The sequence below is a fragment of the Hibiscus syriacus genome, unplaced genomic scaffold (assembly GCF_006381635.1).
Source record: "Hibiscus syriacus cultivar Baekdansim isolate YM2019G1 unplaced genomic scaffold, ASM638163v2 tig00111741_pilon, whole genome shotgun sequence".
Classification (NCBI taxonomy): Eukaryota; Viridiplantae; Streptophyta; class Magnoliopsida; order Malvales; family Malvaceae; genus Hibiscus; species Hibiscus syriacus.
The window spans coordinates 3,042,991-3,063,747 of NW_024063166.1; the positions used below are offsets into that span (position 1 = coordinate 3,042,991).

A 20,757-nucleotide genomic window follows, 5' to 3' on the forward strand; every position below is an offset into this window, starting at 1 on the left:
AGGCTAGCGAAGGTTCATCAAATTGATATTGAACACTAAGATAGATGGGGAGCTACAACAAAAGAGGTAATATTTAATGGGAGTTGGTCTCTTCCTATGCACTTCTTGTCAACCATATTGTCTATTGATGTTCTCAATTAATGTTGTTATTATTTGGATTGTATATGCATGTCCTAGATGTTGAATTGTTTAAGTTTCTATTTGCCTTTTGTTGTTTCAGTGGATGCGTGTAACTACCTCGTACGGATTTGCATAGTTGTTAACTCTTATCTGCAGTTCTATTGACCTGCATATCATGATTTGCAGGTGCATATATATGACAGACACGGAGTACTTTTCGTACTTGAATTTGTTTCAGAGAGCTCAACATCCCCAATAGTTGAATGTAATTTAAAGTCGAATGCATGAACTATTGTTATCATTATTGTTATAATCATGTCCTATTGTCTCTACTTTAGATCCAATGAAACAATGTCAATGGTTTGGACTTGTTTTCTTTGTGTAATATTTATGGAAATTGTTCTCTTTTTTCTGTATGAGACTTATACATATCATTAGTAATTCACATGAGTTTCTCTGTTTTCTTATAGAGATGGTTTGGTATTGTTTCTTTTAAATCTCTTATTCCTATAATTTGACAATGAATGTTTAAATGCCCTGATATATCTAGTGCTCGAATTTGAGACCTCTAGGAATTATAATTATTCCTTTAACCATTGAGGTCGTTTGGTTTATGCTTAAGGATGTTTATTTAGGGGATCTAAAAAATGATATTATTCATTAGTAATGTAGCCTGTTGTGATTCACTCACACTGACTCCTATATTGGCAATACATCAACTTTGATTTTTTATCATTTAAAATTTGTGATTCCCATAAATGGATGTTCATTCTACAACAATGACAACGAAATTGGATATTTAGTTGAATGGATGTTTGTCGATGGAAATGGTGGCAAAGAATGGCGGTTGATGTAGGCAAAAGGATTTGGAATTAGAGTTTTCAAAGTTTTGAGTTTTTTTAAGATTTGAGAAAAATTTCAGTTTTTTATTAAAAAATATAATTTTAAGTTTTTATTTTATTTTAAAAACAAGTTTAAAAAATATTAAAAATGCGAAAAAATTTAATAATGGATTTTTTAATGACCGAGAAGAATAAGACACCTAAATGATAACATTAAACATTTAAATTAATTCAAAAAAGTTTAAACAATTAAATAAAAATATATATAATTTTAATTATTTTTTCATATTAAGCATAATAAAATGCAAAGAAACAAATATTGATAAAATTATCTTGTTGTTTTATATAAATTTTGGTCAAGTAATAATTTTCAAATCATTATAATATATAGCCATGTTAAAAAAGCTAAATTTATACATAAAATAAGTTTACATAAAGACAAAAAGGTTAGATCCAACAGTTTGGCAGGGGACAACACTAATACTGATACTGATGTTGATCGTTGATCATTGGTATTATTTATTTTTTATCATATCTTTATTTTTTTTATTTCTTTATTTTTCTGTTGTTTCTTTATTTTTCAGTAATTCAGCCTTTATGACATACTTTTCCTTGCAATTTGTCACGTTTTCAGTCTTGTTTATCTATTGTTTGGTTGTTCTTTTTGTTTAATTTTCCAAGAGTTGAATTTGATGTAGTCTCGACTGATCAAGATGTCGTCTATTTGTTATTCGGCTGATGTCAGACTGATGCGGGTGACCCGATCCGATATGAGGTGTCACATTAGGGCCACCAAAGTGACCCACTATAAAAATCCGAGAAAAATTAAAATTTTTGTTAAAACGTGTAAAATCATAAAAGAATTTATAAATACATACAAGTTTCAAACTCAGTATAAAAATCAAATGTGACCTACACGCCCCCTAATTACACTTGTATCGTACTCTACAAATAAAGCTGAATTGAACTCCCAATATTGAAATTGATATTTGCATTGATCGATTCTTTTAACCTGAAATAGAGAATAAAAGAGTGAGCTTTAGAAAGCTCAGTTATACAGAACTACCAAGTGATGCTGAAGGACATGCATATAATAGGCAATCATAAAAATTTCCTTATCGATTCAGATATCTACAGGTTTTCGGGATGAGCTATGGTTCCACTGATATTTGTTCGAGTAAAAGACATGAAGATTTAAGTTCAGAGCAAACATTTAGAGGAGCAAGTTCAGGAGATAGGAATAGGATGTCTAGTGTGTTCCAACAAAACAGAGTAATGTATATAGATCCTTTAAAAATGTTAGTAGTTTAAAACATATTTTAAAACCTTAGTAATACCCTCCAACCGAACACCTTTATGTGGTTTCCCCAGAACTGTATTTGTAACCCCATCAGACCAATACGGGTGGCTCGATCCGATCCGGGGTGTCACATTAGGGCCATCGGAGTGACCCACCGTAAAAATCTCAGAAATTAATTTTTTTTTATTAAAACATGTAAAATCATAAAATGATTTATAAATACAAAAGTAAACTTTACCAGTATTCAGAAATAAACAAATTTCAGACTCATATGTAAAATAAATTTCAAACTCATATATAAAACAAATTACAACCTACATACCCCCTAATCACAAGCACCGTACTTCGCAAGAAATACTGGTGGAACTCCCCTACTGAAGTCTATAGCTGCACTGGTACACCTTAACCTGAAATGGTTAGTAGAAGAGAGTGAGCTTTAGGAAGTTCAGTAATACAATACTACTAGTTGATGCTACAAGACATGCAGATAAAAGTAGAACAATAAAATTTTCTTATTGAATAAGACGTATACAGGTTTTTAGAATAAGTTGGGGTTCCACTGGTAGTTCATCAAGTAGAAGCCATGAGTTCTCAGTTAATAGGAAACATTCCTAGTATCAAGAGATCGAATAGGATGTCTAGTGTGTTCCAACTAAAACCAGTGAAAATATATAAATATTTATAAAACATGAATTGTTTATAACATATTTTCAAAACCATAGTAGAACCCTCCAACCAAACACTGTTATGTAGTTCCCCAGAACTGCATCCATAAGGGCTTACCATAAGCACACAACAAAGGGAGTCAGTAAATCATTAAATCAGTTATTTCAGAAAATCACGTTCTAAAACAAGTAAAACATTTACATGTCACATAAGGAACACACTAGAGTATCCATAAATTCTTAAGAGCTACTTGAAGATCATGAAGGTATTCGTAATATTTTTATATCAGAGTTACTTAATATTTCAAGTATGACTTGAGTGATTCAATTACTCAACAATCAAAGGTATTCAGGACTATTAATTGAATTATCAGGATTTTAAGTCCAATTGAATCAAATGGGCTATTTAGGATCCTTTGCATCTGAGTAACTTATGTGCTCAGTTATGACCGGAGTGATTTGAGCTGAAAAGAGAGAAATAAAGGTTCATAACATTTATAATCTGTTTTGATCTATTGGATTATCGAAATAACTTGAGTTTAATAACCCCAAAACTATTACATGTCAACTTGTAAATGCATTGCCCTTCCAGGGTATTCCCCCTTTAATACCATAAGTTTTTATCCATAGTTCATCTTCAGGATCATCGCTAAAAATATCTTAAAGAGACGAACAGATATTCCAATGGTCTTTACTTTATTCCCAAGCTGCAACACTATAAGGAAATGCTGACATACTTGATTCGTACTTTACAACCCATTGGGATAATATATCATACAAGATCATTAGTGTTTCCAGATTTATCCAAGTTATTCACTTAATTCAAGATCATCAGAGTACTTAATTTAATTATTATTCAAATTTATCCTTGTCGCTTAGGAGTTTCCTGAGTAATTTGATCGTTTTCACAAATTCGAATACATACAATAATTTTATTCTGATTAACTTGGTCAAATAATATAGTCGTATAGGTATTCGAGGTTGATTTATTCAATTTGGAGCTTGAGGGCATTAATCATTCCAAGTCCTGTAAATACTTTAAGTCATTACACTTTAGGGGTATTTTGGTCATTTAAACTTTAGGGTAATTATATAATTCCAATATAGATCTGGAATTCAATTCAATGATTCCAGAGCTTAAGTAAATCAAGATATGCATTCTAGGTCTTCTCCATTATCATATCCATCCATTATGCTTAACACTTAAGCGTATCATCCTCATTTCCATCAAATATGTTAGTGACATAATTTCCGATAAACTAAGCTTGAATGCATTATAGTTCCTTTAGTGTTCAGGATATTTTTCTCCTTTGATCATTATAGTTATTAGGAAGCTAGAGGACATTTCAGTAATTACTTTCAATTTGATCATATGAAATTTTTCTCATAATTAGTCAAGTTTATCAATTCAAAGTTATTCTTCGCCATCCGAAGAATTCTTGTTCTTTTTCCATTATAATGGCATTTTCATAATTTTATTTCGTTTTGCTATTTTCAATAACTTCTTATCCAGTTAATCTCGATATTTAACCTTTTAAGATAATTTATTAAACTTCATGGATCTTGAAACTGATTCATTTATTATTGGATTACTGAACTTATTCTTACTTTTAATTAATCTTCCAATTTCTCTTTATCAAACCGTCTGAGTCTTATACCGTTTTCTGTCCTTATTCAAATTTTACATATGAGTCCACTAATAATTAAATACATCTAATTTATCAATCTATTCCATTTATGTAATTACTATCCATAAATGAGTCTGAGAAGCATACAAAAGGTAATAGAGTATTACCTCGATTTTTGTCCCATACTGATTGACCATTTAAACTCCATTCGATCACCCTCGAACTTGAATTCAACATCAAATAATTCCTCGGATACAAAGCAACCAAATTTAAGTCAGAAACTGGACTTAATTTAAAACCATATTGAATCTGAGGGTAAATCTCTGAAAGACGGCTTACCGGGCGTGAATTTGGTAAAACAGACTTCAGATTCAGACTCAGGATGTCGAAAAACATAAAATAGGTGTGTTTTTGAAAAAGTTAACTTTTTTGTCAAAGTTAACGGGTTGACTCAGACCAGACCAGACGGGTCAGGTTTAGCCGATTCTAGAAAATTCCTTGGACCCAAAACAAGCCCCACACGCACCCGGCTACACGTGTGGCAGCGACAAATGTCGTTTTGGACAGCCGATCACTCCCTGCTCATATACACACTTGAATTAATCAATACCAACCCAAAATCAGAACAAAGATACTCCAAATCTCACTAGAAATAAATCGAAAACTTACCCTAATCGACGATCAATGAAAACCATGATAACTCGGTAACTTTCCGATTGGGTTTTGAGCGCACGGCTAAAGGGAGGTTAGCTAAGGTGGCGGTGATGCAAAACGATCATCGTATCGGCTGAAATTTGCAATAACTCAAGGTATGACCCATTTTTCTCTATCGATCTTTGAATGGTTCTCCAAGGATAACATTGGCTCCCCTCGACAAATTGAAAGAAGGTTTTTCTCCTTGGCCGATGCTGCTCCAAACGGTGGTGCCGACTTGAGAAGAGGTGACCGGACGATGGGGAGTCATGGAGGGGTCGACGAAGATGGGGTTAGGGGAATTTAGGGATTACACTCCCTCTTTGACCATGAACTGGGGTAAAATAATCAGGTTAAACAAACCCAATAATAAAAAAGGTTAATTAGGGGTTGGGTTACTTAATTAACGACAAGTTTGCAATTAGCCATTATATTTCAAAATATTATAATTTGACCCTAAATTATGGTGTTACAATTCTTCCCTCCTTAAAAGAATTTTATCCTCGAAATTCATTAAAGTCAAAGAAATGCCGAAATGAGACATCAATCAGTTCTTCCATATCTTCAAGTAGCTTTTGCAGAAGTACGGGTCATCTACTAATCCTTAACCAGATGAGTGTACATTATCATCAAATTCTCCCTTATTCCTAATAAAAGAATCAGAATGGAATTATCCTTGTGAAATTAATTCAAACTTGGTTACGAAATTTGGTTAATAAAGTGGTAAAATATTTAATTTTATTTTTGGAGTCGGGTCAGAATTTCTCAAATGATTGACTCTCATATAACTCATGAGGCACCCTACATAATTTAGACAAATGTTACTGATATTCCTTTATGCATAGGTCAAGCCCTAACAAAAATAAAACTTAGGTTAGCTCGTTACAGAGAGGGACTCGACCTTGGAGTTCTGATTTAGAGAAGTACGGTTGTAGTCTAGGGGTATGTACTGACCATACATTTTTTGACATTCGACTGGCCGGTATATGTAGAACAATTTGACAAAACCTAGGCTCTGATATCACAAAATGTAACCACCTTAGACCGATGCAGGTGGCCCAATCCGATCCGGAGTGTCATATTAGGGCCACCGCAGCGACCAATCGTAAATATTTCAGAAAAATTAAAATTTTATTAAAACATGTAAAATCATAAAATCATTTATTAATAAAAAAGTAAACTTTACCAGTATTCAGAAATAAAATAAATTCCAGACTCATATGTAAAACAAATTACAACCTACATACCACCAACTCACAAGCACCGTACTTCGCAAGAAATACAGGTGGAACTCCCCTACTAAAGTCTATAGTTGCACTGGTACAATTCTTTAACCTGAAATGGTGAGTAGCAGAGAGTGAGCTTTGGGAAGCTCAGTAATACAATACTACCATTTGATGCTACAAGACATGCAGATAAAAGTAGAACAATAAATTTTCCTTATTGAATCAGACGTATACAGGTTTTCAGAATAAACTAGGGTTCCATTGGTAGTTCATCAAGTAGAAGCAATGAGATTTTATTTAATAGGAAACATTCATAGTATCAAGTTTTCAGGAGAATGAATAGGATGTATAGTGTGTTCCAACTAAAAACAGTGAAAAGATATAAATCATTTTAAAACAAGAATTATTTATAAATATTTTATAAACCATAGTAGAACCCTCCAACCGAACACCGTTATGCAGTTCCCCAGAACTACATCCATAAGGGCTTACCCTAAGCACATAATAAAATGATCTAACCTAAGGGAATGCCTTGGAGCCCGTGAGCCTACCCAAGGTTCACCTTAGGTCCATAAAGAATTACCAACTGGATCAGGGCTGAACCTCAACACACCAGAATCCTATCCTTTTAAAAATCAAGTAGAAATCAATTTTAATAGTACATCGTAATAACTGGATCGTGATCCAGTCATATGTCATAATCGTGATAATGAAATAAACCTTATAAGTGATCTCCACCTGTACACCATAAGTAGTCCCATGATTAACCCAAAGGAGTGTCTTGGTGCCTGAGAGCCTACACAGTGATCACCTTAGGTTCATAAGGATTTACCAGCTTGATCAGAGCTATACCTTAATACTCCAGTCTACCCATATAATATCCCAATAAAACAGTTCGAGTATAACCCGTGAAAACATGAAACCATAGTTCAGAAACTAATAAATTCCATGATTCCATAAATCAGGAGCAATTTATACCTTTCAATGAAAACAGATAACTAAAGAACAGATACCATGTAGTCATAGTTCATAAGCCAGTAAATCATTAAATCAGTGATTTCAGAAAATCATGTTCTAAAACAAGTAAAACATTTAAATGTCACATAAGGAACACATTATATGATCCAGATATTCTTAAGAGCTACTTGGAGATCTGGAAGGTATTCATAATGTTTTTATATCAGAGTTACTTAATATTTCATGTATGACATGAGTTATTCAATTACTCAATAATCAGAGGTATTTAGGATTATGAATTGAATTATTAGGATTTTAAGTCCAACTGAATCAAATGGGGTATTCATGATCTTTTGCATCTGAGTAACTTATGTGAACAATTGTGACCGGAATAATTTGAGCTGAAAAGAGAGAAATAAAGGTTCATAACATTTATAATCTGTTTCAATCTATCGGATTATTAAAATAACTTGAGTTGAATAACTCCCAAAATTGTTGCATTTCGACTTGTAAATTCATTGCCCTTCCAGGGTATTTCCCCTTTAATACATGAAATTCTTATCCATAGTTCATCTTCAAGATCATCCTTGAATATATCTTAATGAGACGAACAAATATTCCAATGGTCTTTACATCATTCCCACGTTGCAACACTATCAGGAAATGCTAACATACTTGATTCGTGCTTTAGAACCCATGGGGATAATATATCATATAAGATCATCAGTGTTTCCAGACTTCTCCAAGTTATTCACTTAATTCAAGTTTGGAGTACTTAATTCAATTATTATTCAAATTTATCTTGGTCACTTATGAGTTTCCTGAGTAATTCGGTTATTTCCGCAAATTCGAATACATACAATACTTCCATTCCGATTAACTTGGTCAAATAATATAGTCATATAAGTTTTTGAGATTGATTTATTGATTTCAGAGCATGAGGGCATTAATCATTCCAAGTCTTGGAAATACTTTAAGTCATTACACTTTAGGGGCATTTTAGTCATTTACACTTTAGGGGTAATTCTATAATTCCAATATAGATCCTGAATTTAATTCAATGATTCAATAGCTCAAGTAAATCAAGATATGCATTCTTAGGTCTTCTCCATTATCATAACCATCCATTATGCTTAATACTTATGCGTATCATCCTCATTTCCTTCAAAATTGTTAGTGACATAATTTTCGATAAACTAAGCTTCAATGCATTATAGTTCCTTTAGTGTTCAGGGTATTTTGCTCATTTGATCATTATTGTTATTACGAAGCTCGAGGACATTTCTGTAATTACTTTCAATTCAATCATATGAAATTTTTCTCATAAATAGTCAAGTTTATCCTTTCAGAGTTATTCTTTGCCATCCGGAGAAGTCTTGTTTTTTTTCTATTACAATGATATTTTCGTAATTTTATCATGTTTTGCTCTTTTCGATAACTTCTTATCCAGTTAATCTAGTATTTAACCTTTTAAGAGAATTTATCAAACTTCATGGATCTTGAAACTGATTAATTTATTAAGGAATCACTGAACTTATTATTATTTTCGATTGATCTTCTAATGAGTCTTATACCATTTTCTGTCCTTATTCAAATATTACGTCTGAGTCCACTGATAATTAAATACATCTAATGTATCAATCCATTCCATTCATGCAATTACTATCCATCAATGAGTCCGAGAAGCATACAAAAGGTAGTAGAGTATTACCTCAATTTTCATGCCATACCAATAGACTATTTAAACTCCATTCGATCACCTTGGAACGTGAATTCAACGTCAAATAATTCCTCAGATACAAAGCAACCTAATTTACATCAGAAATTAGACTTAATTTAAAAATCATATTGAATCCGAAGGTAAATCTCTGAAAAATAACTTACCGGGTGCGAATATGGTAAAACGAAATTCAGATTAGGACTCAGGACGTCGAAAAACATAAAATAGGGCTTCTTCGAAAAAAGTTAACTTTTTGCTCAATGTCAACGGGTTAACTCGGGCCAGACTAGATGAGTGGGGTATAGCCGGTTCTAGAAAATTCCTTGGACCCAAAACAAGCCCCACATGCACCCGATGGAAAGTGTGGCGGTGACAAATGTCGTTTTGGACGGGCAATCACTCCCTGCTCATATACACACTTGATTTAATCAATACCAACCCAAAATCACAACAAAGGTACTCCAAATCTCACAATAAATAAATTGAAAACTCACTCTAAGTGACGATCGGTGAAAACGATGATAACTCAGTGATCTTCCGATTGGGTTTTGACCTTATGGCAAAGGGGAGGTTAGCTAAGGTGGCGGTGATGTAGAACGATCGCTGTATCGGCCAAAATTTGTAATAACCAATGGAGTGACCTATTTTTCTATGGTGATCTTTGAATGGTTATCCAAGGTAACAGTGGCTCCTCTTGAGGAATTGAAAGAGGGGTTTTGCTCCTTGGTCGATGGCGCTTCAAACGGCGGTGGAGGCATGAGCTAAGGTGGTCGGACGGTGGGGAGTCATGGAAGAGCTGATGAAAATGGGGTTAGAGGAATTCAGGGATTTACTCTCCCTCTTTAAACCATGAATCAGGGTAAAATAATCAGGTTAAACAAACCCAATAATAAAAAATGGTTTAATTCGAGGTTGGGTCACTTAATTAATGACACATTTGCACATTAGCCATTATATTTAAAAATCTTATAATTTGACCCCTAAATTACGGTGTAATAGTATCCTTAAGGACTTACCCTAATGCTCAACAAACGAGCCACCCTAAGGGAGTACATTGGGGCCTATAGGTACACCTAAGGGTCTCATTAGGTTCGTAAGGAATTACCAGCTCGATCGGTCTGAATCTATATAAGAAATTACCAGTTTGATCGAGCTGAACCTGCATACTCTAGCATGAACATATAGTATCCAGTAGAAATCAAATTTAGCAGTACCCTATAGTATCAAAATCATGATCCATTAGTCTATTGAAAAAATGATCATATAGTTATTTAAAACACATGAATGCCCTCCACCCATACACTATATGTAGTCCCATGATTTACCCAACAAAGTGCCTTGGGGCTTGAGAGCCTACCCAAAAAAAGTTTCTCATGTCCTCAGAGCCTGCCCAAGGGTCACCTTAGGTCCGTAAAGAATTACCGACTCGATCAGTCTAAACCTATATAAGGAATTACTAGTTTGACCGAGCTAAACCTCCTAACTCCAACCTACCTAGATAATGTCCCAATAAAACAATTCAAGTGGTAACCAGTAGATCCCCTAATACATAAATCAGGAATGATTATATTTTCCAGTGAAAACAAGTAATCAAAGGACACATATCATGTAGCCATAGTTAATTTAAAAGTAAATCAAAACATCAGTAAATCCGAGATTTTGAAAAATAATGTTTTAAAACATGTAAAGCATTTACATGTCATATAAGGAACACACTAGAGGATCCAGATATTCTTCGGAGGTACTTGGTATTTATCTGGTGGGGGAAACATGAAACTTCTGCAAACTAATTAAATTTAGAAATGATATCCCTATAAAAAGGGGTTTGATAGCTGACATAATCATCAGTCAATCGGGAAGTGATATATCAAGATCATATAGTGTTGGAATTTTTTGGAAGCACTAACTAATCAGTAAGGTATTCAAAATATTTTGTATCAGAGTTACTTAAGATTTCAAGTATGTCAGGAGTGATTCCATTATTCAAACAAATAGGGGTATTTCAGACATTTTGATTCTTGGAGTATTCTCAGTAATTTAACTCAATAAGGGTAGAACAATAGTTTGTGATATTCAAGATTGTACATTGAATTATCTAGATTTCAAGTCCAATTGAACTACAGATCCTAACACTGCGATACTTGTCAATCATTCAGACCGTGATACTTCCCTATTATTCACTTCTTAATATCGGCTGCACTAGTTGAACTGATCAATATCATAATCATCATTGATCAGTTCTTGAGGAGACGAATAGGTATTTATTTCATTCTATATTGTAATAGCGTCCAAAATGTTCGACGACTTGGGTCATACTGCATAACCTTTAGGGGAATACATTATTTAGGTTCATCGGTGTTCCCATATTCTATCTAAAGACATTCACTTAATCCAAGTCATGAAGGTATTTAAGTCATCTCGATATTCAAGGTTATTTTAGTCATTTTGAGGTCATGCCCATTATTTATTTCAAAACATGAGGATAATCCATCATTTAAATACTTCAGTGACGTGTCGCACTTTGAGTAATCAAGACTTTAAATGATCATTCAAAAACAAGGAGATTGTCGTCTAAAGAATTCCAAAAATAGAAGTTTATTTTTGGGTTTTTCAAATAGATCGATAATTTAATCGGTGATTCCAAGGTTTAAGTGGATCAAAATATAAGTTCTCAGGTCGTCTCCATTATCATAGCCATCCATATAATCCTTTCTACACTTTAAGGGTATTATCGACATCCCATTCAAGTATTTCAATTGCATTTCTTCCGATAAATTAGGCTTCAAGTGTTTATTCAAGAATCATAATTTATAGCTCTTGTGTTTTCTCTGAAGTTTAAAATTGATTATTAGATATTTTCCAAATAAATTTGGAATTAACAGGATCGTCATAAATTTTTATCAGGTCAAAATATAGATTCTTGGGATAATTCCACTATCAGGGTCTATGCATACCATTTTTACAACTTAAGGGTATTTTTCATAATTTTTTAATCATGTATATCCGACATTTAACCTATAACGAAAATATTTAAATTTTAAGGATCTTGAATTTAATTTATTTTCTGATTAATTATTAAACTTGAATTTATTTCTTATCTATCTTTTAATTCCTTACTTGAGTCATTTGAGTCTTATACAGTTTACTACCTTCTTATTGTAATCATACCAGGTTTACCCTAATCAACGGTATCAATAAGATCAATCAAACTAATTCATGCATTTACCAACTATCAATGTGTACCATAAAGCATACAAAAGGTAGTAGAGTATTACCTCGATTTTTTTGTTCCACCGATCGAACATTCAAACACCATTTGATTCCTCTCGATCTTGAATCCAACATCCAATATTATCTAGGATACATGTAAACAAAAATTGCATCAAAAATGGGCCTTAATTGCAAAAAATGGATCGAATGAGAATGTAAAATACTAAAAACAACTTACCAGGTTTGAATTTGGGGAAACATACTTCAGATTCAGACGCAGGACGCTGGAAAACATAAAACATAACTTTTCCAAAAATTTGACTTTTTAGTCAAAGTCAATTATCAAAGTTAACGGTTAATGGGTCAGGTGAAAGTCAATGGGTTAGGTCAAAGTCAACAGGTCGGGTCAAAGTCAACAGGTCAGGTTAACTCAATTTGGGTCAAACAAACTCGTTTCAGGCAGGGTTGGGTCGGTTCAGACCGACTAGACCAGTCTAGAAGGCTCCTTGGAGCGTAGGAGAGTCCCATGTGCACACAATGGTGCATGGGGGCACGTGGCAACGATGAAGAGTTTCGCAGCGATTGTCGATTACTCCACAAAAGACCAAACACACCATATGATAACGGTGACCGGCGTGAGGCTCACCAGTGGCTGGAGTAACCGAATTGCATCCAAAATATGACGGTGTCGAAATGGGTTTTCCTCCCATAATTTACGATGATTGGAGATCAAATCGGGGTCGCCAATAGTTGGGTGGAGGTCACTGGAGGTTGCTGGTTCAATTGGTAGCGATAGAGCGTGACAAAGGAGGCCGGATTGAAGTGAATCGTGATGGAGAGGCGATGACTAGGGTTGGGGTATGAAATTTGGGGTTTTCTAATTTGGGATTTTGGGGGTTAACCTGGTTTTAACTTACCATGAAAATTTGGGAAAATTCATGGCTAATTTCCTAAACTTCCTACAGGTTCCAAAATGAGCTACAAACTTTTAAAATTTATAATTTGGTCCTCAACTATCTTTTAGTTAAATTTTGGGTTATTACAATTCTCCCTTCCTTAAAAGAAATTTCGTCCTCGAAATTTACTCAAGTCATAGAAATGTAGAAACTGAGCTTCCATCCAGTCTTCATTCTCTCAGGTATCCTTTACAGGTATATGATTCCTCTACTAGACCTTAACCAGTTGAATAAGAGATCTAGCCAAAACTTTTCCTTATCAAAATTCCAAAACTTGAATAGAATTCTCCTTGTAGAACCAAACATACCTTAATTACCAATCCTTAATTAGAATAACACTTGCTTACGTTCAATGCAACATGCAAACATAATTGTTTTCTTTTATACGAGCATCATCACCTCGAAATTTACACTTTTACCAAGTATTCGAACATTTATTTTAATCTCATACAGGTCAAATCATTGAGGTACATGACTTGACACCTATTGAGTTTCAATCTCATAAAATTAGAACAAGAATTATTCTATAAATTCTTCAATTAAGTTCATCAACAAAGAACTTTATGGAGAAAACACATTGTCAAAGCTTGGACCAAATACCTTACTCTTCAATCCACTTGGGTAATAGTTCTTAATCTCATAACTTCACTTATAAAGTTTGGCTACAAGCTTATCATCACAGAACATTTGAGAAGTAAAAAAACTCAAATTCACGTCAGAAATCATGTCAAAATTCTCGAATGAATAATCTCCCACGTTCCTCGCGAGGTAACTTCCAAGATTAGGATGAATGCTGACATTATTCCCTTTTTGCACAGATTGAGTCATAACAGATAAAATACTTTGGTATAATTATTATAAAATGATTTCTTAACAATAGAGTTTCAGCTCAGAGAGTACGACCATAATCTAGGGGCATGTACAGACTAGACATCCTATGACAGACGATTGGTCGATCTATCCAGAAGACTCGACTCAACCTAATCGTTGATACCACTAAATGTAACACCCTCAGACCGATGTAGGTGACCCAATATGATCTAAGGTGTCACATTAGGGCCACCGAAGTGACCCAAAATAAAAATTCGAGAAAAATTAAATTTGTTATTAAAACGTGTAAAATTATAAAACAATTTTTAAATATATACAAGTTCTAGACTCAATATAAAAATCAAATATGGCCTACATGCTCCTAATTACACTTGTACCATATTTTTCTAGAAAAGTTGAATGCAACGCCTAATATTGAAGTTGATAGCTGCACTGGATCGATTCGTTTAACCTGAAATAGAGAGTAAAAGAGTGAGATTTGGGAAACTCAATAATACATAACTACTAATTGATGGTGAAGGACATCCAGATAATAGGTAAGCATAAAAATTCCCTTATTGATTCAGAAATCTATAGGTTTTTGGGATAAGATTTGGTTCTACTGATATTTCTTCGAGTAAAAGACAAAAAGATTTCAGTTCAGAGGAAACATTCAAAGGACCAAGTTCAATAGATCAAAATAGGATGTCTAGTGTGTTCCAACGAAAAAGGGTAATGTATATAGATCCTTTAAAAATATTAGTAGTTCAAAACATATTTTAAAACCTCAGTAATACTCTCGAACCAAACATCGTTATACAGTTTCCCTAGAACTACATCCATAAGTACTTAACCTAAGCACACAACAAAGGAGCCACACTAATGGAGTACCTTGGGGCCTATGGGCATACCCAAGGGTCTCCTTAGGTCCATAAGGAATTAACTGCTATATTGGTCTGAACCTATATAAGGAATTACCAGTTTGATCGAGTTGAACCTACATACTCCAGCCTACCAATAGAGTACCCAGTAGAAATCAGATTTAGCAGTACCCTATAATATCAAAATCATGATCCAATAGTATATTGTAAAAATGATCATGTAGTTATTTAAAACTCTTGAATGCCCTCCACCCATACACCATATGTAGTCCCATGATTTACCCAATGGAGTGTCTTCGGGCCTTAGAGCCTACCCAAAAAGGTTTCTCGGGGCCTCAAAGCCTATTCAAGGGTCACCTTAGGTTCATTAGGAATTACCAGCTCGATTGGTTTGATCCTATATAAAGAACTACCAATTTGACCGAGCTGAACCACCATACTCCAGCCTACCAAGATAATGTCCCAATAAAACAGTTCAAGTGGTAACCAGTAGATCCCATGTTCCATAAATCATGAAAGATTATATTTTTAGTGAAAATAGATAATCAAAGGAAACATATCATGTAGCCATAATTACATTTAAAAGTAAATCAAAGCATCAGTGAATTCGAGATTTCAAAAAATAACATTTTAAAACATGTAAAACATTTACATGTCACATAAGGAACACATTAGAGGATCCAAATATTCTTCAGAGGTACTTGGTATTTATCAGGTGGGGCAAACATGAAACTTCTACAAACTGATTAAATTCATAAATGAGATCCCTATAAAAAAGGGTTTGATAGCTAACGGAATCATCATTCATTCGGGAAGTGATTTATCAAGATCATATAGTATCTAGATATTTTTCAGAGACCCTAAGTCATCAAGAAGATATTCAGAATCTTTTGTATCAGAGTTACTTAAATTTTCAAGTATGGAATGAGTGATTTCATTATTCAGACAAACAGGGGTATTCTAGACATTTTGATTCTTTGAGGATTCTTAGTAATTTAACTCAATAAGGGTAGAGTGATGATTTGTGGTATTTAAGATTATATAATGAATTACAAGGATTTCAAGTGCAATTGAACTATAGATCCCAACACTACGATACTTGTTAATCATTCAGACTGTGATACTTCGCTATTATTCACTTCTTAATACTGATTGTACTACCTGAACTAATCAATATTAGAATCATTATTGATCAGTTCTTGAGGATACAAATATTTATTACGTTGGTATTTATTTTATTCTATATTGTAACAGTATCCAAAATGTATGATGACTTGGGTCGTGCTCCATAACCTTTAGGGGCAGTTTACCATTTAGGTTCATTTGTGTTTCCATATTCTATCCAAATATATTCACTTAATCCAAGTCATATAGGTATTTAAGTCATCTTGGTATTCATGGTTATTTTAATCACTTTGGGGTCGAGGCACATTAGTTATTTCAAAGTTGAGGATAATCCATCATTTAAATACTTTAGTAACGTGTCGCACTTCTAGTAATCTAGTCTTCAAATGATCATTCAAAAACAAGGAAATCGTCGTATAAAGAATTCCAAATGTAGAAGTTTACTTTTAGGTTTTTCAAATAGATCTAGAATTTAATCGGTGATTCCAAGGTTGGGGTGGGTGAAAATATGAGTTCGCAGGTTGTCTCCATTATCATAGCCATCCATAGTCATTTTTACACTTTAAGGGTATTATCATCATTCCATTCAATTTTGTCAGTTTCATTACTTCTGATAAACTAGGCTTCAAGTGTTTATTTATGAATCATAATTTATAGGTCTTGTGCTTTCTCTGAGGTCTAAAATTTATTATATGATATTTTCCAAATAAATTAGAAATTAACAAGTGTGCCATAAATTTTATCAGGTTAAAATATAGATTCTCGGGGTAATTCCACTATCAAGGTCAATACATACCATTTTTCCAACTTAAGGGTATTTTCATAATTTTTTATGCATGTATATCTGACATTTAACCTTTAACGAAAATATTCAAAGTTTAAGTACCTTGAATTCAGTTGATTTAGTTATTAATCATTAGACTTGAATTTATTTCTTATTTATCTTCTAATTCCTTATGTGAGTCATTCGAGTCTAACACACTTTACTACCTTTTTATCGTAATCATACTGGGTTTACCTTAATCAATGATACATAAGATCAATCAAATTCATTGATGTATTTACCAACTAGCAATGTGTACCATGTGTTTACCAACTATCAATGTGTACCACACATTTACCAACTATCAATATGTACCATAATGCATACAAAAGGTAGTAGAGTATTACCTCAATTTTCATGCTCCACTGATCGAACATTCAAACTTCATTCGATTCCCCTCGATATTGAATCCAACATCCAATAATATATTGGATACATATAAAAAGAAATTACATCATAAACGGGGCTTAAATATGTAAAATGAATTGAATCAAAAGGTAAAATGTTGACAAAAAAAACTTCTCGGGTTTGAATTTGGAGAAATGAACTTCGGATTCAGACTCATGATGTCAAAAAACATAAAATATAACTTTTCAGAAAATTTGACTTTTTTGTCAAAGTTAACTGTCAATGGGTCAGGTTGACTCAGTTTTTGGTCAAACAGACCTAGTTCAGGGCAGATTGGGCAGGTCCAGACCGACTGGACTGGTCAAGAAGGCTCCCTAGAGTGTGGGAGAGCCTCATGTGCACACGACTGTGCGTGGTGGTGCATGGCAACGAGGACGAGGTCTGGGGCAACTGTCGATTACGCCACGAGAGACCAAACGCACCAAATGATCCAATTCATCATCAAATCAATCCAAAACCATGATAAAATTTAACCGAAAAACATTCAAAGCCTACCCCCAATGATGGATTATGACGGCGTAACACTGGGTGAAGGGCTCGATCAAGTTATGATAAAAATCTCACGGGGAAAGTTGTGGTGCCCGGCATGAGGCTTACTGACTGCTGGAACTACTGAATCGCACCGAAAATGCGGTGGTGTTGAAATGGGTTTTCTTCCCTCGATTTATGATGATCTACGATCGAATCAAGGTCTTCGAAAGTTGGGTGGAGGTCATCGGATGATGCGTGTTCGACTGGTGGCAACGAAGCGTGACAAAGGTGGCCAAAACTGAGTGAATCGCGGTGGAGAGGAGACGACTAGGGTTTGGATATGAAATTTAGGGTTTTTTAATTTAAGGTTTTAGAGGGTTAACCAGGTTTTAACTTATTAGGAAAAATAAAGAAAAATTAGGGCTAAGTCCCTGAAGTTACTAAATGTACCAAAACCAGTTGCAAACTTTTAAAAATTTATAATTTGATCCTCAACTTTCTTTTATTTAAATTTTGGGGTGTTACACTCCCTGCTTTGGACCCTTATATTGGATTTGAATATACAATTTGCGTTTAGAGATAGTTTTCTCACGACAATAAACTCTGATTCATAATTTTCGATGGTATTTAAATAGTTTGATCCCCTATTATGGTTCTTTTACGAATGCAATAAGTTATTTTCGTATCTATTTTTTTGTTTGAGTTTTTGGTTGAATTTTTAATCTTTTCTTTGTACGGTTGTTGTATGATTTAAGTGACTAATTTTTTTATGTCAAAGATTATAAGAATGTACCATAATTATATGTATAGTTTACGTTCATGTTTGTAAAGTTTTATTATAATTTTGAATATTCTTTTTTTAAATAATACTAATCGCTTTTATTTCCATAGAAAAATTAATTACAACGATAAGAAAATGACAAAAAAAGTAGCTACAAGAATAAGCCAATGAAAAAAAGCATGTTTATTATATATATAAAAAAAATTATATACACCATGGTACCTGCATGCAACATTTGTGAGAGTATTTGCAAGAGAGCTCCGTCACAGTATCCTTCACAAACTCATCTTTGAGTCGAGGACAAAGAATCGGCCGAATAAAATTAATTAATTTTAAAACAAGTGTTCTATCAACAGCCAAATTTCTTTGTTAACGTTGAGGGGGTTCGAATATAGTGGATGTGGTGGGATGTTAAGAAAAAAATTAGAAAGCTTTTGGAGATAAATTAGATATAAAATTATTTTTAAAGACCTATTTGATGTTTTAGCAGTAGTTTAGGAGTAAAACTAAATATCTTTCTATTAACGTTGCCACGTCATGAATTTAATGGGATGACAATGAAGTGATCATTTTTGTTACAAAATAATAATGTTAATGACTATTTTGTTACAAATCGATAACACTAGTGACCCGTACTTTAGAAATTTCAGTGCAGTAATAAAACACTTACTGAAACTATAGTTCCATTGGTATAGTTTACCCTAAAATAAATTCATAGGAAGACAAAAAAAGTTTGTTACAACAATAACCTTGACAAACTTCAATAGGCATATTGGTTTATTTTATTTTTTATTTTTGTGTGTGTATAAATAGTAATTGTTGTTAGATGTTTATATGAGAAGAGAAAAAACAGATAGATATAGTCTTAAGATTGAAAAAATGCATTCATGAGAAAATTTTGCAAATGATTTTAGGAATTGTTTATATGGATTCTACTACTCTGACGATTTCGATGATTCAAGCTCATCTTCAGATGATGATTTGGTCTATTTCTCGATTATTTTGAAGCTTTGAGAGAAAAAAATTGAAGAAAGTTGAAGAATAGCTTAAAAATCGAAGGAACTTGACGAGAATCTCCAGTTAATAAAGGAAGTAATAGAAGATCGTGAGAAATCAGAGAAGACAATATATTTGTAAAAGAAATAGTGAGAAGTTTGAAAACTTATTATAACGTAGCAGACAACTTATAGAGAGAAGAGAAATAAATAAAGACAAGCATACACGAAAAATATGCTACGGGTGTAGTGAAAAAATAAGTAGAAAAAAATAAATTTGAAGGATTTGACGTTTAGGTTTTAATTAATATCATAAGAAATTGTCATATTTCTATCCCAAGGACTTTGTGCCCGCATCTACAAATAATGTTTGAAAATGAATTCTATTTATGACAAATTATTTTTGTTTATTTTGCTTCATCAAAAAACTGAAAATTTTGATGAGAGAAAATAATTATATATATATTATGTTTTTATATGTATCTTTTGAATTAAATTTCGACAAAATTCAAAAGTCAAATGAATATTTTGTAATTTTAAACAATTCAATTATTGTCATTTATATAGGTTATCCACACTTGAGGTTAAAAGTATAAGTTAAAATGATTAAGTTATATGAATAAATATTAAAGTTATCTCATGTGAAATTTAAATTGATTGTAGAAATCGTCGAAATAAATTATTATGATAATTTTTTATGTTGATATTATTTCATCATACAAGCTCTTAATGATAAAATATAATGATAAAAAATTAGAGTTATAATTTGAAAAGATATTGTATTAGATTTTTTAATGAAAATTTCCTATAGATATATATTCAAAAAAGTGAATTCTTGAAACAATGAGAAATTTAATTTATATGAGGACAAGTTATTGAGTGGTAGAATATATTTTTAAGGATTTGAATCAAGGGATCAAACTGAATGGAACACAAAGATGAGAGATTAAATAATAAAAAAAGCAAAATTTGTTTTGGAAAAAAGGTATTTCAAGGAGGTTGATAAGCATTGGGTTCAAAATTTTTGTTATTGTGGTTATGTGTGTTCACACTTTAGTTTTAATCAAATTAATCGATCAAATCAAAATATTGGATTCACTCGCACTATATGAGACTCATATAATGGCAATACTTCAAATGTGATTT

At 33.0% G+C, this 20,757-nt stretch overlaps 1 long non-coding RNA gene across 1 annotated transcript in view; it reads left to right on the forward strand.

The window, feature by feature from the left end:
• The first annotated feature begins 210 nt into the window (after positions 1–210).
• The window catches only part of LOC120168956, a 78,903-nt gene continuing 58,356 nt past the window's right edge, over positions 211–20,757 (forward strand). Inside the window, exon 1 of the long non-coding RNA XR_005520623.1 lies at positions 211–339. This is a non-coding gene — a long non-coding RNA (uncharacterized LOC120168956). The remainder of the gene's footprint in view (positions 340–20,757) is intronic.